The following is a 22,667-nucleotide window of genomic DNA, read 5'->3' on the forward strand; positions in this document are numbered from 1 at the left end:
GGAAGGGGAGGCAAGGTCTTGCCGATGCCTAAAAGAAGAAGCAGCGAAGCACACCAAGGACATAGACCTGCGACCAGAGTGAAAACTGAAGAAGGGAAAGTCTGCGGTCCTAGTGGGAGACTGAATCCTAAGGCAAGAAGATAGCCACATAGCAGGAGGGAGAGAGGATCAACTAGTGACCTGCCTCCCAGGATCGAGCGCAAAAGACATCGTCGACAAAATTGAAAAGATCCTAGAAGGAGCAGAGACGGAAGAGACTACAGTGATGATCCACATCGGGACAAATGATGTCAGCAGGAGAGACTACACTAGAAATGCACTGATTGAACAATTCAAGATTCTGGGAAGGAAGATGAGGACTTAGAAGATAGCGTTTTCAGAGATCCTACCAGTACCAAGGGCAGATGTGAAGAGGCAGACGGAACTACAGTCAATAAATGCATGGATGAGGAGATGGTGTGAGGGGTGCTTCTGGCCGAAGAAGGCTGGGATTGAGTATAACCTTGGAGCTCTTCAATTACACACTAGGTCTACTCCTAGGCAAACAGGTATCAGCTCACTGGATGAAGATTTCTCCATACTGACTAACAGGGAAAACTTTGTGGTGGCTAGTCTCAAGTTCTTCCAGATTCCTCCCAGACTCCTGAGGCAGGCCGGTTAGGCCGAAACATGTGCATGTTGGGTCATTGAGTCATTGGATGAATTTTATGAGACTTTGGATGAATAAAGGCATTTGGATTTATCAGATGAGTTGGAGGACGCTTTTGTTTAGTGCGCACCATTCTGATTGGGACAATTCCTCTTTGGTTTTGTGCTTTTGTGTTTGTGGTTTTGTTTCCCCAGTTTTATTCTGTGAGGAAGAGAGGTTCCACTTCGTGAGGAACTGGACAACGTTTTGGGGCAAGAGCAAGTTCTTCAGGAGAGATGGACTGCATCTGAGTGCGGCGGGAACTAGACTTCTAGCAAACAACGTCAGGAGAGGAATAGAGCAGGCTTTAAACTAAGAAGAAGGGGAAATCCGACAGTCAACCAAGTGTCGACGATTTGGAAGAAGGTATCTCAAGAGGATACTGAGTGGGAAAAATGCTGGGAAGACATAATGGGCAAAAAACAAGAGTTGAATGATCAAGAAGAGGATGATAAGACGATCGTAGCACAGGAAGAGAAAATGAAGCAAAAAAAAAATTACCAGGACTTAAATTGCATGTATACTAATGCAAGGAGTCTAGGGAACAAAATGGGAGAATTAGAAGTCATGGCCAAAAAAGAGAACCTCTGAAACATGGTGGAACGAAGAAAACAAATGGGACATAGCACTGCCGGGGTATAAACTCTATCGCGAGGTCAGGTCAGAAAGGAGGAGGGATAGCCCTATACATAAAGGATAACATACACTCGACCAAAGTGGACACAGCAGTGACGTCCAACAAATTGGAATCACTATGGGTTAAAATACCGGGAAGGAATGGGCCCGAGATAAAGATAGGCCTGTACTATCGACCACCTGGGCAAACTGAAGCAAATGATGAAGAAATGGAAGCCGAGATGAAGCGAGAATGCAAAAATGGTAACACCATTGTTATGGGAGACTTCAACTATCCCGGGATAGACTGGAGTCTTGGAAACTCAAAATGCGCTAGGGAGACCGGATTCCTGGAGGCTATACAGGACTGCTTCATGGAGCAGCTTGTCAGAGAACCGACAAGAGGGAATGCCACTCTGGATCTAATCCTAAATGGGCTAAGAGGACCTGTAAAGGAAGTGGAAGTAGTGGGGCTGTTGGGAAGCAGTGATCACAATATGATCAAGTTCAAAGTGGAAGTAGGAATATCGAAGGGAAAGAGAACCACAGCGACAACTTTTAACTTCAAGAAAGGAAACTACGAAGCGATGAGAGTAATGGTAAGGAAGAAATTTAGGAACAGCTCAAAGAAATCGCACAGATTGTAGAGCAAGCCTGGTCTTTATTCAAGGACATGGTGAGCCAGGCGCAAAATCCGTATATCCCCAGATTTAGAAAAGGATGTAAAAAGAGCCGAACCAAAGACCTGGCGTGGATAACAAAAGAAGTAAAGAAAGCGATAGGAGACAAGAAACATTCATTCCGGAAATGGAAAAAGGCAAAACCGGGGAGAACTGGAAAGAACACAGGAGAAGAAGAGCAAAAAGAGAATATGAAAAAAGGCTAGCAGGGAAGCACGAAATTTCAAACCGTTCTTCAGATATGTTAAAGGGAAGCAGCCTGCAAGGGAGGAGGTGGGACCGCTGGAAGACGGAGATAGAAGAGGAGGGTGAAGGAGGAAAAAGAAGTGGCGGATAGACTAAACAAGTTCTTTTCGTCAGTATTTACAAAAGAGGACACATCCAACGTGCCGGAACCTGAGAAAATCTTCAAAGGAGATCAAGCTGAAAAATTAACATCCATAGAGGTAAGCCTTGAAGACGTACACAAGCAGTTAGATAGATTAAAAACAGACAAATCTCCGGGCCCGGATGGAATCCACCCTAGGGTATTGAAAGAACTAAAGGAGGAAATAGTGGAACTACTGCACCAGGTTTGCAATCTATCCCTGAAAACAGGCATGATCCCGGAGGATTGGAAGATAGCTAATGTTACGCCCATCTTTAAAAAATGATCGAGAGGTGAGCAGGAGAACTACATGTAGGGGTGTTTCCTTATTTGCACCTGAAGGTTAAGCCTCTCTGACATCATCAAGCCTCAACCATTGTCTGCAAGAAATCTTTCCAGCCTGAACCTAGCAAGAAGAGAAAGAAGAAAACATCTTTGCTGTTTCTGCCTGATGCATTCTGGGTATGTACCAGAATGGTATTCTAGTCTAGGACATCCATCTATGCCTTCATAAGAACATAAGCAATGCCTCTGCTGGGTCAGACCTGAGGTCCATCGCGCCCAGCAGTCCGCTCACGCGGCGGCCCAACAGGTCCAGGACCTGTGTAGTAAACCTCTATCTATACCCTTCTATCCCCTTTTCCAGCAGGAAATTGTCCAATCCTTTCTTAAACCCCAAAACTGTTCTCTGCCCTATAACGTCCTCTGGAAGCGCATTCCAGGTGTCGACCACACGTTGGGTAAAGAAGAACTTCCTAGCATTCGTTTTGAATCTGTCCCCTTTCAACTTTTCCGAATGCCCTCTTGTTTTTTTATTTTCTGAAAGTTTGAAGAATCTGTCCCTCTCTACTCTCTCTATGCCTTTCATGATCTTGTAAGTCTCTATCATATCCCCTCTAAGTCTCCTCTTCTCCAGGGAAAAGAGACCCAGGTTCTCCAATCTCTCAGCGTATGAAAGGTTTTCCATCCCCTTAATCAGTCGTGTCGCTCTCCTCTGAACTCTCTCGAGTAACGCCATATCCTTCTTAAGGTACGGCGACCAATACTGGACGCAGTACTCAAGATGCGGACGCACCATTGCCCGGTACATGCTCAGACTGTGTGAATTTTGGGGGAGTTATACTACTAAACTGTGCTTATCTATCGAAAGGCGCCTGTGTCTCCTAGCCTGTATGAGACTTTACACAGAAAGGCTATTCATCTAAGTTCTGGTTTTTGGATTGGTCCGAGGAAGTCATCTGACGAGATCCAAGTGAAAAGGTGCTAATTATAATTAGTCTGTGTTCGGATGTGGGTGAACTCGCATCTCATCACAGGTATTCTCCACGCACCTCTTTTATAATAATTAAGACCTGAACAGTTACCTCGTGTGACTCTCTGTCTGAGAGGGTGAATCGGACTTTAAACAGATCTGAATTCCATCACATCAAGGAAACCTTTGCTGCCAATAAATTATAGCTGCACCAGTATCAGACGAACACTTGTTCCTGTAACAGAAGGATTTCTATATCTGCTAAGCTGAGGAGAAACGTCTTCCATTTCACCTGATTTTATGCCAAGGCCTAATTGGATGGTGAGGATACGGAATTCTGTTATCTTTCAGCTGGGGTTAGATAAGTGCATCCGATTGTGATATAGGAAAAGGCTTGTAAAGCTACTCTGGGTGATAACTGTAATAGATTGTTGCTAATCAGGAATTATTATTATAAGGAATTGTTTAGTGTGTGTAAGAATTAGTTTTACTTAGTTATCTAGCAAGTGTGTTGTGATAATTATGTACTGAGTTTCATATCTGTAATCGGATATTTTGTGAACAATATTTAGATATTGCTGCTGGCGTGTGAATTATATTTTTCTATTTTCATAATAAAAGTATTTCTCATTAGCCTTGGTCTGGTCGTGTAAATAGGCAAGAAAGCTGAACCTGGATGAGATATTATGGTCGTCCCTAGAAACTAACAGGCACGTATTTGTTTATGTAACTGATTAGTGGACCGTAAATCTTTCTACATACAGACTAGTAAGTTTGACTTTGGTCCCGGGGAAGATGGCGGAAGCGCTGATAAAAGACAACATAGATGAGCATCTAGAAAGGAATAAACTGATGCAAACAAGCCAACATGGCTTCTGCAAGGGAAGATCGTGCCTAACGAACTTATTGCACTTCTTGGAAGGAATTAACAAACGGATGGACAAAGGGGACCCATTAGCCATCGTATACTTAGATTTCCAAAAAGCCTTTGTCAAGGTACTCCTTGAACGCCTACTGCGGAAACTGAAGAACCATGGGGTGGAAGGAGACGTACATAGATGGATCAAAAATTGGTTGGCGGGTAGAAAGCAAATGGTAGGAGTAAAGGGCCACTACTCAGATTGGAGGAAGGTCACAAGTGGTGTTCCGCAGGGGTCAGTACTCGGTCCGCTGCTGTTCAATGTATTTATAAATGATCTAGAAACAGGGACAAAATGCGAAGTAATAAAATTTGCAGATGACACCAAACTATTTAGTGGAGTTAGGACTAAAGAGGACTGCAAAGATTTACAAAGGGACCTGAACAAACTAGAAGAGTGGGTGACGAGATGGCAGATGAAGTTTAATGTAGAGAAATGTAAAGTCTTGCATATAGGAAGCAACAACCCGAAGTACAGCTGTACAATGGGAGGACTGGTAATGGGTAAAAGTACCAAGAAAAGGACATGGGGGAAATAGTGGACAACACAATGAAGCCGTCTGCACAGTGCGCAGCTGCCTCTAAGAAGGCGAATAGAATGCTGGGTACTATCAAGAAAGGTATTACAACCAGAACGAAAGAAGTTATCCTGCCGTTGTATCGGGCGATGGTGCGCCCGCATCTGGAGTACTGCATTAAATATTGGTCACCGTACCTTAAGAAAGATATGGCGATACTCGAGAGGGTTCAGAAAAGAGCGACACGATTGATAAAAGATATGGAAAACCTTTCATACGTTGAAAGATTAGAGAAACTGGGGCTCTTTTCCCTAGAAAAGCGGAGACTTAGAGGGGACATGATAGAGACTTATAAGATCATGAAGAGCAAAGAGAAAGTGGAGAGGAACAGATTCTTCAAACTTTCAAAAACTACAAGAACGAGTGGGCATTTGGAAAAATTGAGAGGGGACAGATTCAGAACCAATGCTAGGAAGTTCTTCTTCACACAAAGGGTGGTGGACACCTGGAATGCGCTTCCAGAGGGTGTGATAGGACAGAGTATGGTATTGGGGTTCAAGAAGGGATTAGATATTTTCCTGAAGGAAAAGGGAGTAGAAGGATATAGATAGAGGATTGCTATACAGGTCCTGGATCTGATGGGCCGCCGTGTGAGCGGACTGCTGGGCATGATGGATCCCTGGTCTGACCCAGCAAAGGCACTGCTAATGTTCTTATGTTAATTGAATCTACTGGAGAGAACACGCCTCAACTGACGGATAAGTTAGAGTCTCTATGGGTCAAACTTCCGGGAACAAATGGACTGGAAACTAAGATCGACATCTAGTACCGACCCCCAGGGCAGTCCGAAGAAATTGACGGAGAAATGACGGATGAGATTAAACGCAATTGCAAGTGAGGCAACGCAGTTATCATGGGTGACTTCAACTGTCCAGGGGTAGACTGGAACCTAGGCACCTCTGGCTGCGCTAGGGAGACCAAGTTCCTGAATGCTGTAGGCGATTGCTTCCTGGAACAACTTGTCAAGGAAAATACAAGAGAAAATGCACTTCTGGACTTAATTCTACATGGACTGCGAGGACCGGCACAAGGTGTAGAAGGGACGCTGGGAAACAGCGATCACAACATGATCCGCTTCGACCTGGACGCAGGGGCAAAAACATCGGTCCAGAACGATGGCCATGGCACTGAACTTCCGAAAAGGAAATTACGAAGGGATGAGACTCATGGTAGGGAAGAAGATTAAGAAGAGGATAAGCAATGTAAAAACACTAGAGCAAGCTTGGTCCCTTTTTAAGGACAGTCACCGAGGTGCAAAATCTCTATATAGAAACATAGAAACAGAAAATGACGGCAGAAAAGGGCCACGGCCCATCTAGTCTACCCACTCTAATGACACACCCCCTAACCTCCTCCATGAAGAGATCCTACATACCTATCCCATTTTTTCTTAAAATCTGGCACGCTGCTGGCCTCAATTACCTGTAGTTGAAGATGATTCCAGCAATCAACCACCCTTTCAGTGAAGAAGTACTTCCTGGTATCGCCATGAAATTTCCCACCCCTGATTTTCAATGGATGCCCTCTTGTTGCCTCTTGGGTCCTATAAGAACAAAGATGTCTTCTTCCACCTCGATACGGCCCGTGACATATCTGAACGTCTCAATCATGTCTCCCCTCTCTCTGCGTTCCTCGAGTGAGTATAGCTGCAACTTACCCAGTCGTTCCTCATAAGGAAGATCCTTGAGTCCCAAGACCATCCTGGTGGCAATTCGCTGAACCGACTCAACTTTCAGCACATCTTTATCCCAGGACAAGCAGGCAGGTATTCTCACATATGGGTGACATCATCGATGGAGCCCGGATGCGGACACTTCGCAAGCAGATTTGCTTGAAGAAACTCGAAGTTTCGATTCGCCCACACCACGCATGTGTGAGTGCCTTCCCGCCCAGCGCAGGGCGCGTCTCCTCAGTTCTCAGTTTTCTGTGGAGCCGAGAAGTCCGTCTTTGACTCTCTGCGTTTAACTTCATTCACTTTGTGCCTTCTCTCAACCGCGGTTTGTGTTTTTTTCCTCATGGATCGCTGTTTTATTTTATTTCTTTTATTTAAATTTTTTTTTTTTTTTAATTTTTTTCTTCTTTCATTCGTTTTCCGGGACAGGCTGCTCAGCCGCAGCCCGAGGGCTTCGATTTTGCGGCTGCTATTTTCCATCTATGTCCCGGCCTGCTACGGGCTTCAAGAGGTGTAGCAAGTGTCAGCGCGCGATCTCTCTTACGGACCCTCACGGACACTGCCTCAAGTGCCTTGGGCCAAAACATCATCCTATGTCGTGCCAGCCTTGCCAAACACTTCAGCCTCGTGCTTTCAAGCGTCGTTGCATTTTGGTGGACAAGCTCTTTAAGATGGAGTCTCCTACTGAAACCTCGACTTCGAAGGCGTCTTCGGCCTCGACTTCCACAGAGGCTCCTTCTGCGTCTACTGCTTCCACCTCGAGCCTCATCAGACCTTCGTTGTTTGCAGCGGCTCTTGCTTCGACGTCATCTGCTGTATCTTCCCATGTTTCCTCAGGTCAGATAGCTCAGCAGTCGGTTCCGCCGGTGGTGATTTAAAGTGTCTAAGACTCCCAAGTCGAAGCACACTCACACTACCTCGAAGGAACCTCCAGGCAAAGCAGGTGGTCCGGTTTCAGACGCGGATCCATCCTTGCCAGCTTCTTTCCAGACCATGTTAGAGAAGCAGTTTGTTCAGTTTCTTACTAAGATGGGACCCAAACTGCTTCCTCTTATCCAGCCTGGGCATTCAGCAGACTCCTGCGAGGTCGAGCCGCTTCCTTTGCCCCAGTCTGAACTTACACACTCTTTGCAGGGAGCAGAGTCTCTGTGAGTGTCTGGTCTGGCATTCAAGCACGTAAAGTAAGGAGCAGATTCTTGTGAGTGCCTCGACGAGAATCCTCACATTCTATACAAGGAGCAGAGTCTTTGGGAGTGCATCAAGGTTTCTCCACCAAGCGTCTGAAGCTTCGATCTACAGCCTCTAGTCCTATTCATACATCGGCATCAGCTGCCCACGTCTCCAAGGCGAAATCTCCTCGATCCTTGAGATCTGGTTCCAGACACAGTTCTCACCGACATTCGAGGCCTTCATCGGGGCATCCTTCAAGGCATAGTTCTTCTTCTCATGACAGACCATCTTCCTCGAAGCCTCGATCTACTCCAACCTCGACCAGACCACCGATTCCTCGTTCAAGGTCTCCGATGCCAGACCTCGAGGATGTTCTGGTCTCTATTGCCTCGTCCAAGTCACCAGGTTCCCTTGATGCCTTTTTCCCTGCCGAAGCTGCTTCTTCGACACAGGCTGCCTCGACGTCCTCGACTCCTTCTCGAGGCAAAGCATTGGCAGATCAGCTATCTTTCTCGTCTTTCCTACGACAGATGGCTATGGACTTGGATATTCAATTGGATACTGGCTCCAAATATTCTAAGGAGTATCTCGAAGTCATGCATATTCCTCAACCTCCGACAGAGTCTCTTAAGCTTCCACTTCATAAGCTTTTGAATCAGACTTTTGGTCGTTGCATGGAAACACCTTTTTCCATACCGGCTGTTCCAGGGAAATTGGACTCTAGATATAAGACTGTGCATCGCAAAGGGTTTGACAATTCTCAGTTATCTCATCAATCCCTGCTGGTCGAGTCCTCCTTGAAAAGGTCCCATCCTTCCAAGGTTTACGCCACCGTCCCTCCTGGAAGAGAAGGGAAAACTATGGACAAATTTGGACGTTGCATCTACCAGAATGCTATGATGTCCTCTTAAGTCCTCAATTATAATTTTTATTTCACTCAATTACGTCTGCATCTCCTTCAATCATCTTATGATGCCTTCGAATTATCTGCCCGAGCAGCTGCTTGCTCTGTAGCTATGTATCGTCTTGCCTGGCTTCGTACCATGTCTTGCCATGGACTCTAACCTTCAAGACCACTTGGCTAACATTCCTTGTGAGGGCAACGACCTCTTTGATGAATCCATCGAGGCAGCCACCAAGAAATTATCTGACCATGAAAAATCATTTTTTTCTATAGTCAGACCTAGACCTAAGCCAAAGCCAGCTCCTGCCAAGCCTGCACGCCCTGCTCTTATCTATCAAAGGCGTTTTGCTCCAAAGCCGGCTCCTTATACTCGCCCTCCTCTGAAAAAACAGCAACCTCAGAAGCAACAGAAACCACAACCTTCTGCTGCACCTAAGGCTTCTCCGCCCTTTTGACTGTTTACAACAGAGCATAACCTCCACCGTTCTGTCTCCTTTTCCCCCTATAGGAGGTCTTCTCCATCATTTTTACAACCGATGGACGATAATTACATCCGACCTCTGGGTTGACCCCCCCCCCCCCCGAGAAGTCAAGGAGCCAGAGGTGGCAAGCTCTGTAAATAGGCTTTGAGGTCGTCAGTTTGGATGTTTGGGTTAGAACTGTTTTAAGTGCCAAAAGGTTGCCCCGCGCACTCTCTCAATGGTCACTGACCCTCTCTCACCCTCCTCAAAGATATGAAACATTACATACTTTCCTGATAGCTTCAGATGCTATGGCCAGTCCTAGCAAAGCAGCAAGCAGGTTCCTAGAATAGCCCAGTGGGTGATGTACTCAACCATAGAGATGGGGACTCAGGCCCATATCCCACTCTAACTGCTACACTTTTTTTTTTTTTTTTTTTGAGTTTTCAGTTTCTTTTTTTTTTTTTTTTATTCTTTATTCATTTTCAAAATTACATTAAGTGTAAAATATATTCATTCACAGTAACAATAAATATATCACTTATAAACAATCATTGGTACATTGTGTCTCCAGCGAACGGACCTGTGCCTCCATGATGGTTGCGTGGTCCTCGTGGTCGGCAATATGAGACTCCACCGTTTGCAGACACTGCTCGTGTCGCTCCGTGCAATCTCGGATATCTTCCACTGTTGCCTGCAGCTTAGAGAGGCGGTCATCAATCACAGTCGAGATGGTCCGCGTTATTTCTTTAACAGCGGCCTCCTGTAGGACCACCATCGGAGATGTGGGAGGCTCAGACGCCATCTTGCCAGCGCTGGAGGGCTTAGGAGTCTTGGCCTGTCGTGCCGATTTTATGGGCATAACTGGAGCCCAAGCCCAAACACGGGAACCGGAGTCGCCCCCAAAGTACAGGGAAAGAAGCTCCGCACTCTGATGCCAGAAGGAAGCGTGGCAGGTGGAGATGAAAAGAAAAATTAGCAAAAATAGGCGGGTGAGGGTCGGAGCTTGAGCAAAAAGCCACCGCTCAGCACTGCTTCATCACGTGACCCTCACCTTGCTGTTTTTAAAAATAATTTATTCTTCTATACTGCCAAACCATTAGTTCAAGGTGGTTTACAACAAGAGAAAGCTGTACAAACAGTGAATTGCATACATAAGCATATCAAATATTTCTCAGAAAATACAAGAATGACAGTTGAGTCACATATTTATCAAAAAGATAAGTTTTAAGAATTTTTCTAAATAAATGATAAGACTGAGCTTGGGAATAAGAGTATTCCAACATGAGTTCATTGCACTAGCCTGAAATACAAAAGTTTTTCCTAAGAATCTCATGTAACAACATGCTTTTACAGATGGAAACATAAACCCTTAGGTTTTTCGTGTATTCTTGTTTCAGTTATAAGATTCGAAGTGGGAAGAGAGGTAGGCTGGGGTCAGTCCGAATAAAACTTTAAAACAGATACAGCCAAATTTAAACAAAACTCTAGCCTCGAATGGTAACCAATGAAGCTTTAAATTATAAGGTCATATTTTTTAGATCAAAAATCAACCGGACTGTTATATTCTGTATTATTCTGAGTCTATTAAGAATTTTTTTTAATGAAATCCCAGATAAACAATATTACAGTAGTCTAAAACAGACAAAATTGATGACTGAATGAATAACTGGAAAGACATTAAATCAAAATATTTTTAATAGTACGAAGTTTCCATAATACAGAAAAGCATTTTTTAATCAGAAGATCAGTATGATCGTTAAGAGATAATGAACAATCTAATGTAACGCCTAATAATCTCAGCACAAAGAATTCAAAACCCATGGTATACAGCTGACCTCGCTCTTATGAAAAAACAGCTTAGATCTATAGAACGCAAATGGAGGAAAAATAAAACACATGAAAACACTCAACTATTTAAAGAACACTCAAAATCGTATAAATTAAAAATTAATCAAACAAAAGCAAAATTCTATTCAGGAAAAATACTAAAAGCCAAAAATCCATCAGTACTTTACGCATTACTAAATTCATTAACAACTACAAAAAAGCAGCAAATACAAGCTCACAATTCATTACCGACAGCTCAGGATCTTGCAGATCATTTTATTGAAAAAATTAAGAACATTAGAAAATCTTTTACAAAACAGCAACCCGTAATTGAACATGATCATCCTATCACAAATTTATCATATTCAACATGCTCCCATTTTAACTTACCTAGTCTTAAAGAATTAGAATCCATATTAAAGTCCATCAATATTAAGGGTTCAAAAGCAGACCTAATTCCTCCATTTATCCTAAAAAAAATACTTTGAAATCTTTGGTCCCTTCGTTTTAAAATTAATAAATGAAAGTTTAATTCAAAGTACTATGCCAAAACTCTGGAAAACATCTGTTATTCGACCCATTATTAAAGATCGTAAGATTAGTTCGGAAGAAGTTTCTAACTATAGACCAATAGCAAATCTTCCTTTCATGGCAAAATTGACAGAAAAGGTTGTTTTTAATCAAATCTCTGAATTCATTGAAAAAACTAATGTTCTTCATCCGAACCAAACAGGGTTCAGACAGCATCATAGTACTGAACATTCATTGATTGGTATGTCTTCTTCAATACATTACTTTTTAGACCATCATCAATCGGTTTTACTTATTTCTATCGACCTTTCTGCAGCCTTTGACACCATAGATCACCAACTTCTATTAGACAGACTACATTCAATTGGTATCACCGACCAAGTTTTATCTTGGTTTGTATCTTACTTTTCTGATCGTACATCTACTGTTGCATTTAATAATTCAAATTCTAAAAGTTCACTAACTTCTCATGGTATTCCCCAAGGATCTATTCTTTCTCCCCTACTTTTCAATATCTTTCTTGCCCCCTTAATGATCGTCTGCCAATCTATAGGTTTTCATGTATTTGCATACGCTGATGATATTCAGCTCTTACACCCTTTAGATCCCAACAACTCTTCGGATAACATAGCAATTAACAATAAACTTGAACAAATTTATCAATGGTTAGATATAAATAGGTTGGCCCTTAATATTGAAAAAACAAAAATGATGCTTTTCCCATGGAAAGAAACGCCTAAACTTATTGCCCCTATTACTATAAAAAATATTCCCTTGCAATTGATTAATACCATTAAAATCCTAGGAGTTATATTCGACAATAAATTAACTTTTCACGAACATATTGGTAGTATCGTCAAATCATCTTTCTATAGAACATAAGAACATAAGTAGTGCCTCTGCCGGGTCAGACCAGAGGTCCATCCCGCCCAGCAGTCCGCCCCCGCGGCGGCCCAACAGGTCATGACCTGCCTTAATCACCAGAAGGGGCCCCCTTGCCCCCTAGGTTTCTCATCGAAGTCCTATCTTCCCATCAATGTCTTAACCCTCCGGCCTTGCACCTGCACGACCTGGTGAGCTGTCTATACTTATGCAACACCCCAGCACCTCCCTCAGTACCCCACGATCCCCTTTTCCCTCAGGAATCTGTCCAATCCCTGTTTGAATCCCTGTACTGTACTCTGCCGGATCACTTCCTCCGGGAGCGCATTCCATTTGTCCACGACCCTTTGGGTGAAGAAAAACTTCCTTGCATTTGATTTGAACCTATCTCCCTTCAGTTTCTCTGAGTGCCCCCTTGTACCTGTCGTCCCTTTTAGTCTGAAGAACCTGTCCCTGTCCACCCTCTCTATGCCCCTAAGTATTTTGAAGGTCTCTATCATATCCCCCCTGAGCCTCCTTTTTTCCAGAGAGAAGAGCCCCAGTTTATCCAGCCTCTCAGCATATGGGAAGTTTTCCAGCCCTCTTACCAGTTTCGTTGCCCTCCTTTGGACTCTCTGAAGAACTGCCATGTCCTTCTTGAGGTGCGGCGACCAATATTGAACGCAGTATTCCAGATGTGGGCGCACCATCGCTCGATACAGCGGCATGATGACTTCCCGCGTCCTGGTTGATATGCCCCTCTTGATGATGCCCAGCATCCTGTTGGCTTTCTTCGAGGCTGCTGCACACTGTGCGGATGGTTTCATGGATGAATCCACTAGCACACCCAAGTCTCTCTCAAGTCCGGTGTCTTCCAGCAATCTCCCCCCCATTTTATACTCGAACAACGGGTTCTTTTTCCCTATGTGCATGACCTTGCATTTATCTACGTTAAAGCGCATTTGCCATTTGTTTGCCCAGTCCTCCAGCTTATCGAGGTCCCTTTGCAGTTCCTCACACTCCTCCCTGGTCCTAACTCTGGCGCAGAGCTTGGTATCGTCTGCAAATTTTATAACCTCACACTTTGCCTCCATTTCCAGGTCATTGATAAATATGTTGAAGAGTAGCAGCCCCAGCACCGATCCCTGCTGCACACCGCTCGTGACTCCCCGCCAGTCAGAATATTGGCCCTTTACTCCGACCCTCTGTAGTCTACCTGACAGCCAGTGCTTGATCCATCTGTGTACATCCCCGCCCACCCCGTGGTTCCACAGCTTCCTAAGCAGCCTTTCATGTGGCACCTTGTCAAAGGCCTTTTGAAAATCGAGGTAAATGATGTCTATGGGTTCCCCTTTGTCCACCTGACTGCTTATTCCCTCAAAGAAGTACAGAAGGTTTGTCAGGCACGACCTTCCCTTACAGAATCCGTGCTGGCTTGTCCGCAGTAGGCCATTTTTCTCGATGTGCTCGCAAATGCTGTCCTTGATCATTGCTTCCACCATCTTCCCTATAACTGAAGTCAGGCTCACCGGCCTGTAGTTCCCGGGGTCACCTCTCGATCCCTTCTTAAAGATAGGTGTGACATTCGCCAGTTTCCAGTCCTCTGGTACCTCTCCAGTTTTCAAGGATAGGTTGCAAACATGCTGGATTGCGCCCGCTATTTCCTGACTTAGTTCCTTTAGAATCCTTGGGTGGATCCCGTCCGGTCCCGGTGATTTGCCGCTTTTCAGTCTGTCAATCTGCTTGAGGACATCCTCCCGACTTACCTCTATATGCCCCAATCTTTTGGCCTGCTCCCCACTCATGAGCTCCTCTGAGTCCGGTATATTGGACGTGTCCTTGCTCGTGAAGACCGACGAGAAGAACGTGTTCAACCTCTCAGCTACCTCTTTATTCTCCTTAATCACTCCCTTCCTATCCCCATCGTCCAATGGCCCCACCTCCTCTCTCACTGGTTGCTTCCCCTTTACGTAACTGAAGAATGCCTTGAAGTTTTTCGCCTCCCTGGCCAGCCCCTCCTCGTATTTCCCTTTTGCTTTTCTAATCTCTCAGTGGCATTCCTTTTGGCATTTCCTGTGCTCCTGGTGATTTTCCTCCGTTGGATCCCTTTTCCATTTCCGGAAGGACACTTTCTTGTCACTGATTACCCTCTTTACTTCAGGTGTCATCCAAACCGGGTCTTTTGACCGCTTGTTCTTGCGGCCTTTCCTGAAACTGGGGATGTACAGTTTTTGCGCTTCCTGCAGTGTGTCCCTGAGAAGGGTCCAGGCGCTCCCTACAGTCTCCATCCTAAATCCGTTCCTGAGCTTCCTCCCCACCATTTTCCTCATAGCAACATAGTTCCCTTTCCTGAAGTTGAGCGAAGTCGTTGCGGTCCTCCCCACTATGGGTGACCCCCTTTCTAATGTGAATCTGATCACGTTGTGATCACTGTTGCCTAGTGTTCCTCCCACTTCTACCCCTCTTGCAGGCCCCCCTAATCCGTTAAGGATGAGGTCAAGATTGGCATCCCCTCGCGTCGGTTTCTTGACTAGTTGCTCCATGAAGCAGTCCCTCACAGCTTCTACGAATCCTGCTTCCCTCGTGGAGTTGGAGTGTCCCGTACTCCAGTCTATCCCCGGGTAGTTGAAGTCCCCCATCACTGTTACACTTCCAGTCCTGCATTCCTGTCTCAGTTCTGCTTCCAAGTCTTGTCCTATTGTTTCTGACGCACCAGGCGGGCGATAATACAGCCCCAACTTTATGTCTGCACTCTTCTTTCCCGGCAATTTGACCCATAGCGATTCTAGCTCCTCTGCCTTTGTTGCCGTATCGATCCCAATCGAGTAGATATAGTCCTTTATATACAGCGCTATGCCTCCCCCCTTCTTGTGGGTCCTGTCCCTCCTGTAGAGCTTGTACCCTGGCAGCGCCACATCCCATTGATTTTCCTCTGTCCACCAGGTTTCTGTAATTCCTATTATATCCAGGTCCTCCCCCTTGGCCATGACTTCCAGTTCACCCATCTTAGCCATGAGGCTTCTTGCATTTGCGTATAAGCACTGTAGGTCCCGGTGTTTGTCCTCCACCTCTGCCTTTACCTGGGCCGCCTTCCCTTGGGTCTCGGGCCGTTTTCCCGCTCCCGGTGCCTCTGCTGTGCCCTCCGCCTTTACCCTCGCAACTCTCTTCCTCCCCATGTCCCCTCCACCCCACCTCCCCGCTTTTCCCCGGGGAGTACCAGCCCCCTCCTGTGCTATCGTCCCCTGTGCTATTTGTTCCCCCTTGCCCTGTGGCTCCACCTTATTGCCTTCTGTTTGCACCCTGGTGCCATCTTGTCCTCCTGAATCCCCTGTTTTCCCCTTCCCCTTAGACTTCTCCCAGCAAGTTGCTGTTACCTGGTGTTTCCCTCGCTGTCTGATCGCGAGTTCCATCGGACCCCCGTCCTCCTCCCTGCAGTCAGCCCATTCAGCATCTTTTCTTGATACTGCTGTCCGAAGCGTCATCAGGTCAGCTGTCAGCTTTCCCCCTCTCTGTAGTTTAAAGCCCTCTCGATCTCTTTCTTTACGTTGGCTGCTAGTATTCTTGTTCCCACCGTGCTCAGGTGCAGGCCATCCCGCCTGTAGAGCTTGCTCTTTCCCCAGAAGGACGACCAGTTCCTCACAAAGTGGAAGCCCTCCTCCTTGCACCACCTCCTCAGCCACGCATTCACCTCCTGGAGCTCGGCCTGCCTCCTTGCATCTGCCCTCGGGACCGGCAGGATCTCCGAAAATGCTATCCTCTGTGACCTCCGTTTCAGCTTCCTTCCCAGGACCCTGAACTGGTCTGTTAGCGCAGGCATGCTGAAATTCCTCCGGCTCACATCATTTGTTCCGACGTGGACAATTACTGCTGTCTCCTCCGTTTCGGCTCCGTCCAAGATCCTCTCGATTCTGTCGGCAATGTCTTTTGTCCTGGCTCCAGGGAGACATGTCACCAGCCGGTCCTCTCGACCTCCGGCTATGTGACTGTCCACCTCCCTCAGGATCGAGTCTCCCACAACAATTGCAGTCTTTCCCTTCCTTAAGAGCCTCCTCTGCCTCATGTCCGTGTCCATGGTGAATCTGGGCGCTCCTCCCTCGGGGTCCTTGGCCTCCTCTGCCCTCCTGGCCTCTCCACTGGCCTCTCCACTAGGTCCATCCTCCGGTGGGTCCTGGCTCTCGTCTAATGACACCTGTCTGAGTTGCTGCTGGTTCTGCTCCTCGACCCTCCTGTAGCTCTCCTCGATGAATCTCTCAAGGTCCCTCACCTGATCTTCAATGGAGCTGTTTCTGTCTGGATCCTCAGACGCCTGGCATGGCTCCTCTGAAGCGTGCAGCCCCTCCAGGTCCTGAACCCTGGCCTGCAATCTCGCGACCTCATACTTCAGGCCTTCCAGCTCCCGGCACCGACCGCATATGTACTCCCATCTTCCCGAGGGAAGGTAGTCGTACATATGGCACCCCATGCAGTATACTGGAAAGCTCTGGTGTATTCCGGCTGCCTCCATTTCCATCTTATCCGCTCCGCTCTCCGGTCTCCCTCAGCTCTCTGCTCTGCTCCTTTGGTCAGTCTATTTGCTCTCCGCTCTCTCGTCTGCCTGTTCTGCTCTCTCCTCTGGCTTTCACCACTCTGGTCTCCTCTGATCTGTTGGTGTCCTCACTCCCTCGCTCTCCCTCCGCCTGCTGCTGCTGTGTCCTCTCTCCCTCTGCCTGGTGCTGCTGTGTCCCCTCTCCCACTCTCACTCTCCGCCTGCTGCTGCTGCTGCTGTGTCTTCTCTCCCTCTGCCTGGTGCTGCTGTGTCCCCTCTCCCACTCTCACTCTCCACCTGCTGCTGCTGTGTCCTCTCTCCCTCTGCCTGATGCTGCTGTGTCCCCTCTCCCACTCTCACTCTCCGCCTGCTGCTTCTGTGTCCTCTCTCCCTGCTGCTGCTGTGACCTCTCACCCACACTCACTCTCTGCCTCTGGTTGTGTGCTGACCTTGGTGTACTGCCCTGGCCCTTCTCAAGGCTCTTCGCAAAGGCGCTCTCGCTAAGGCGAGCGCCTTTGCCGCTCGCCTTCGCCGCGCGCCGAACGGCCGCTCGCCGTTGGCTCCGCCCCTTTTAAGGCGGAGCTCTGAGATCTGACGTCGGAGGGGTGGGCGGAGCTACCTCTCGCCGCTACCCCTCGCTCTGCACTCTCCCTGTGCCCTCCTGGCTCTCCTCCTCTCCTAACCCCTGCCTTCCAAGTCTCTCTCTTGCCTCTCTCCCTCTGTGGCTGCTTGCAGGCAAGCTGGACTGTTTGGCGTTGGCTCCGCCCCTTTTAAGGCGGAGCTCCGAGGTCCGACGTCGGAGGGGTGGGCGGAGCTACCTCTCGCCGCTACCCCTCGCTCTGCACTCTCCCTGTGCCCTCCTGGCTCTCCTCCTCTCCTAACCCCTGCCTTCCAAGTCTCTCTCTTGCCTCTCTCCCTCTGTGGCTGCTTGCAGGCAAGCTGGACTGTTCGGCGTTGGCTCCGCCCCTTTTAAGGCGGAGCTCCGAGGTCCGACGTCGGAGGGGTGGGCGGAGCTACCTCTCGCCGCTACCCCTCGCTCTGCACTCTCCCTGTGCCCTCCTGGCTCTCCTCCTCTCCTAACCCCTGCCTTCCAAGTCTCTCTCTTGCCTCTCTCCCTCTGTGGCTGCTTGCAGGCAAGCTGGACTTCGTCAGATCCGTTCCCTTTCACAATATCTTTGTTCTAAATCACTTAATATCCTTATATCCTTATCCACTCCTTAGTAATCTCTAAAATCGATTACTGCAACGCCCTTTTTAAAGGAATTGCACAAAGTGAAATTAGACGGCTACAAATCATACAAAATACTTCCATTAAACTTATAACAAAGACAAAAAAATTTGATCACGTAACACCACTTCTCAAGAACGCTCATTGGCTTCCGGTATCTCATAGAATAACTTATAAACTATGCCTACTCACTTTTAAATCAATGCTTTTTAAAACACCCGCATTTATTTTTAAATCACTGATTTCTTACTCCTCAAACAGAATATTGCGGTCAAACGAACAACATTTACTGACAATTCCTACTCTCAAGATCATCAACACTAGAAGACAATTTATCTTTTCTGTTACTGCCCCACAAATCTGGAATTCTCTTCCAATTTATTTAAGAGAAGAACATAATATTGATAAATTTAAGACTAATTTAAAAACATTCCTTTTCAAAGATGCTTTCGAGCAATAATTCTTAATCTTAAATCTATTAATAATGTTGTATTTGACCATTCACCTTAAATTCCCAACCTTGTGTTTTTACCTGACCTCCTTTTCTATAATAATTTGTAGTTCAAATCCCCTTCTCCTTTTTGTTCTTGTTTGTTAAGTGTGTATATAGTCTAGTTTATTTTAATGTTTACGTTTAAATAATGTATTACTTTTTAATATTATAATTTTAATTGTTTTTTTATGTATGTTCATCGCTTTGAAGTACGATTAAGCGATTAATCAAAAATTTTAATAAACTTGAAACTTGATCATAGTGGCTATTGAACAGTTCTGCAACAACAGAAAAGTCCAACTGAAGCTGCAGTAAAAAATCACCAAAACGGAAAAACCAACAGAAACTGCAGGCAATGTACAAGATGCAGGCAGGATTTATTGTACCAAATTAAAATGCAGTAATATCTGGTGGCAATATCTGAAACTTGGTTCACGGACTCACATGGGTGGGATATGGCTATACCGGGCTACAATCTACTTCGTCAGGACAGAGAGGGCAGGTTAGGAGGGGGGGTAGCTCTATACATTAAAGAGGACATCAAAACCACCAGGATCACAGATGTCAAGTACACCGGGGAGTCCCTCTGGGTAAACCTGGCAAGAGGCAGAGAAAAATGCCTGTATCTAGGTGTGGTATACAGACCCCCAAGACAAGTGGAAGACATGGACGCAGAATTAATTGAAGACATAGAGAATATCACTCTACGAGGAGAAGCTGTACTGCTAGGGGACTTCAATATGCCTGATGCAGACTGGAACTCATTTTCAGCGACAACCAGCGGTAGCAGGAGGCTCTTAACCTCCATAAAGGGAGCACGTCTCAAACAAATGGTAACGGAGCCCACTAGGGCCCAGGCGATCCTCGACCTGGTACTCACCAACGGGAAAAGCGTCTCAGAGGTCTCAGTAGGAGATACGCTAGCCTCCAGCAACCACACCATAGTTCAATCTTAGGAAAGGCTTCCTTAGATCAAACACGAAAACAAAGGTACTCAATTTCCGGGGCACAGACTTCGCAAGCATGGGAGATTTCGTCCATCGGACACTGCAGGACCAAGCGGAGATCGATGATGTGGAAGATAAGTGGTTAACACTGAAATCAACCATACATGAAGCAACTAGCCGCTTCATAAAATCAGTAAATAAACGACAAAGAAACAATAAACCCCAATGGTTCACCACAGAGATCTCGCACCTCATTAAGGAGAAGAAAAAAGCGCACGGAGAAAAGAGAGGCAAAGGTAGAATATAGGACCAGGTCTACTGCGGTCAAAATGGCAGTTAGGGAGGCAAAACTTCGAGTGGAAGAAATTCTGGCAAAAAACATTAAAAAGGAGGACAAATCCTTCTTCAGGTATATTAGTGACAGAAAAAGGAACACAGGCGGGATAGTACGCCTTAGAAGACCGGACGGAAGTTACGTGGAAGCAGATTCCGATAAAGCCGAACTACTGAATGAATACTTCTGCTCAGTCTTCACCTGTGAGGCACCGGGACACGGTCCGCATTTGAAGGCAACACAAAGCACATAAGACCCATTTCTGAATTTTGAGTTCACACCAGGTGAAGTTTACAGTGAACTGGCAAGACTCAAGGTGAACAAAGCCATGGGACCAGACAATTTGCACCCAAGAGTGCTCAGAGAATTGAGCGATGTCCTGGCGAAACCGTTGGCTGAGCTATTCGATCTCTCCCTAAGTAAGGGGAAAGTTCCCCTGGACTGGAAATTAGCTAATGTCGTTCCTCTGCATAAAAAGGATTGCAGGGCAGAGGCTGCGAATTATAGACCGGTGAGTCTCACATCAATAGTGTGCAAACTCATGGAAACACTAATTAAAAGCAAATTGGACACCATCTTGAATGAAGGGAATCTTCGGGATCCCAGTCAGCATGAATTCACCAAAGGTAGGTCCTGCCAATCCAATCTCATCAGCTTCTTTGACTGGGTAACAAGAAAGTTGGACTTGGGAGAGTCTTTGGACGTCATGTACCTGGACTTCAGTAAAGCTTATGACAGTGTCCCACACCGCAGGCTGCTAAGCAAGATGGACTCGATGGGGTTAGGAGAGACACTAACTGCATGGGTCAATGATTGGCTGAGTGGCAGACTTCAGAGGGTGGTGGTTAAAGGTACCCTCTCTAAAACATCGGAGGTGACCAGTGGAGTGCCGCAGGGCTCAGTCCTGGCTCCACTCCTTTTCAACATATTCATAGGGGATCTGACTCAAGGGCTTCAAGGTAAAATAACACTATTCGCCGATAACGCCAAACTATGTAATATAGTAAGTGAATGCAGTTTACAGAATTATATGGCGCAGGACCTGCTTACATTGGAAAGTTGGTCCTCAACCTGGCAGCTAGGCTTCAATGCTAAGAAATGTAAGGTCATGCACCTCGGAAGCGGAAATCCATGCAGGACATACTTCTTGAACGGAGAAACTTTAACTAGGACTTCAGCAGAACGAGATTTAGGAGTAATCATCAGTGCAGACATGAAAACTGCCAATCAAGGCTTCATCTAAGGCAAGGCAGATATTGGGTTGTATCAATAGAAGTTTCGTCAGCCGAAAGCCTGAAGTCATAATGCCGTTGTACAGGGCCATGGTGAGACCTCATCTGGAGTACTGTGTGCAATTCTGGAGGCCACATTACAGTAAAGATGTGCGCAGAATTGAATCGGTTCAGCGGACGGCCACCAGGATGATCTCGCGAAGAGAGACTGAACAAATTGCAGCTCTACACTCTCAAGGAACGTAGGGAGAGGGGAGACATGATCGAAACATTTAAGTACCTCACGGGACGTGTCAAAGTGGAAGATGATATTTTCTTTCTCAAGGGACCCTCGGCCACAAGAGGGCACCCGCTCAAACTCAGGGGCGGAAAATTTCATGGTGACACCAGAAAGTATTTCTTCACAGAGAGAGTGGTTGATCATTGGAACAAGCTTCCAGTGCAGGTGATCGAGGCAGACTGCGTGCCGGACTTTAAGAATAAATGGGATACCCATGTGGGATCCCTATGAGGGTCAAGATAAGGAAATTGGGTCATTAGGGCATAGACAGGGGGTGGGTAAGCAGAGTGGGCAGACTTGATGGGCTGTAGCCCTTTTCTGCCGTCATCTTCTATGTTTCTAATATAAAAACCTTTTTACCAACCAAGGGACCCGACACGGTCCGTGTTTAGGACAGTACACCTTCGTCAGGGGTCCATGGTAAATAAGGTATAAGATATAACCCAAAGAATAAGGGTAACAACAAATGCCTGTGTGTTCAATTCGCTAAGGGTCAGTGCCAGAAGTGAAGCGCCTCAAAAAATGGTTGGTAAAAAGGTTTTTATATTACTGCATTTTAATTTGTTACAATAAATCCTGCCTGCATCTTGTACATTGCCTGCAGTTTCTGTTGGTTTTTCTGTATTGAACAGTTCTGACCATTTAAATTGGCTTTCTCAGGTCTTCCTAGCTAATGGTTCTTTATGGATTACTATTCTAGTATCATCTGGAAACACAGCTTAATTATTAATTGGAAAAAATACTTTCTTTGGTTTGAATTAAACTAACAGCAGATTTAAGTGTTCCCTAATCCTGCTTCAGATTTAAGAGAGGATTGGACATTTTCCTGCTGGAAAAGGGAATAGAAGGGTATAAATAGAGGATTACTGCTCAGGTCCTGGACCTGTTGGGCAAGATGGACCTCAGGTCTGACCCAGCAGAGGTATTGCTTATGTTCTTATAACAGTTCCCTAGTTTTATGACCCTCTATCATATTAGAGAATGACATGGGGACAAATTTTTCACCATCCCTGCGGGAACTCATTTTTCTGTCCCGGCAAGTTCTTTCCCTGTCAGCTCCATCCTGACCTGCACAAACCTTAAACACTTTAAAATCATAA

The 22,667-nt window shown here is 46.1% G+C and overlaps 1 protein-coding gene across 5 annotated transcripts in view; it reads left to right on the top strand.

The window, feature by feature from the left end:
• The window catches only part of AREL1 (apoptosis resistant E3 ubiquitin protein ligase 1), a 293,395-nt gene that overhangs the window by 268,061 nt on the left and 2,667 nt on the right, over positions 1–22,667 (top strand). The window lies entirely within an intron of this gene.

Source organism: Geotrypetes seraphini, chromosome 7 (genome assembly GCF_902459505.1).
Source record: "Geotrypetes seraphini chromosome 7, aGeoSer1.1, whole genome shotgun sequence".
Classification (NCBI taxonomy): Eukaryota; Metazoa; Chordata; class Amphibia; order Gymnophiona; family Dermophiidae; genus Geotrypetes; species Geotrypetes seraphini.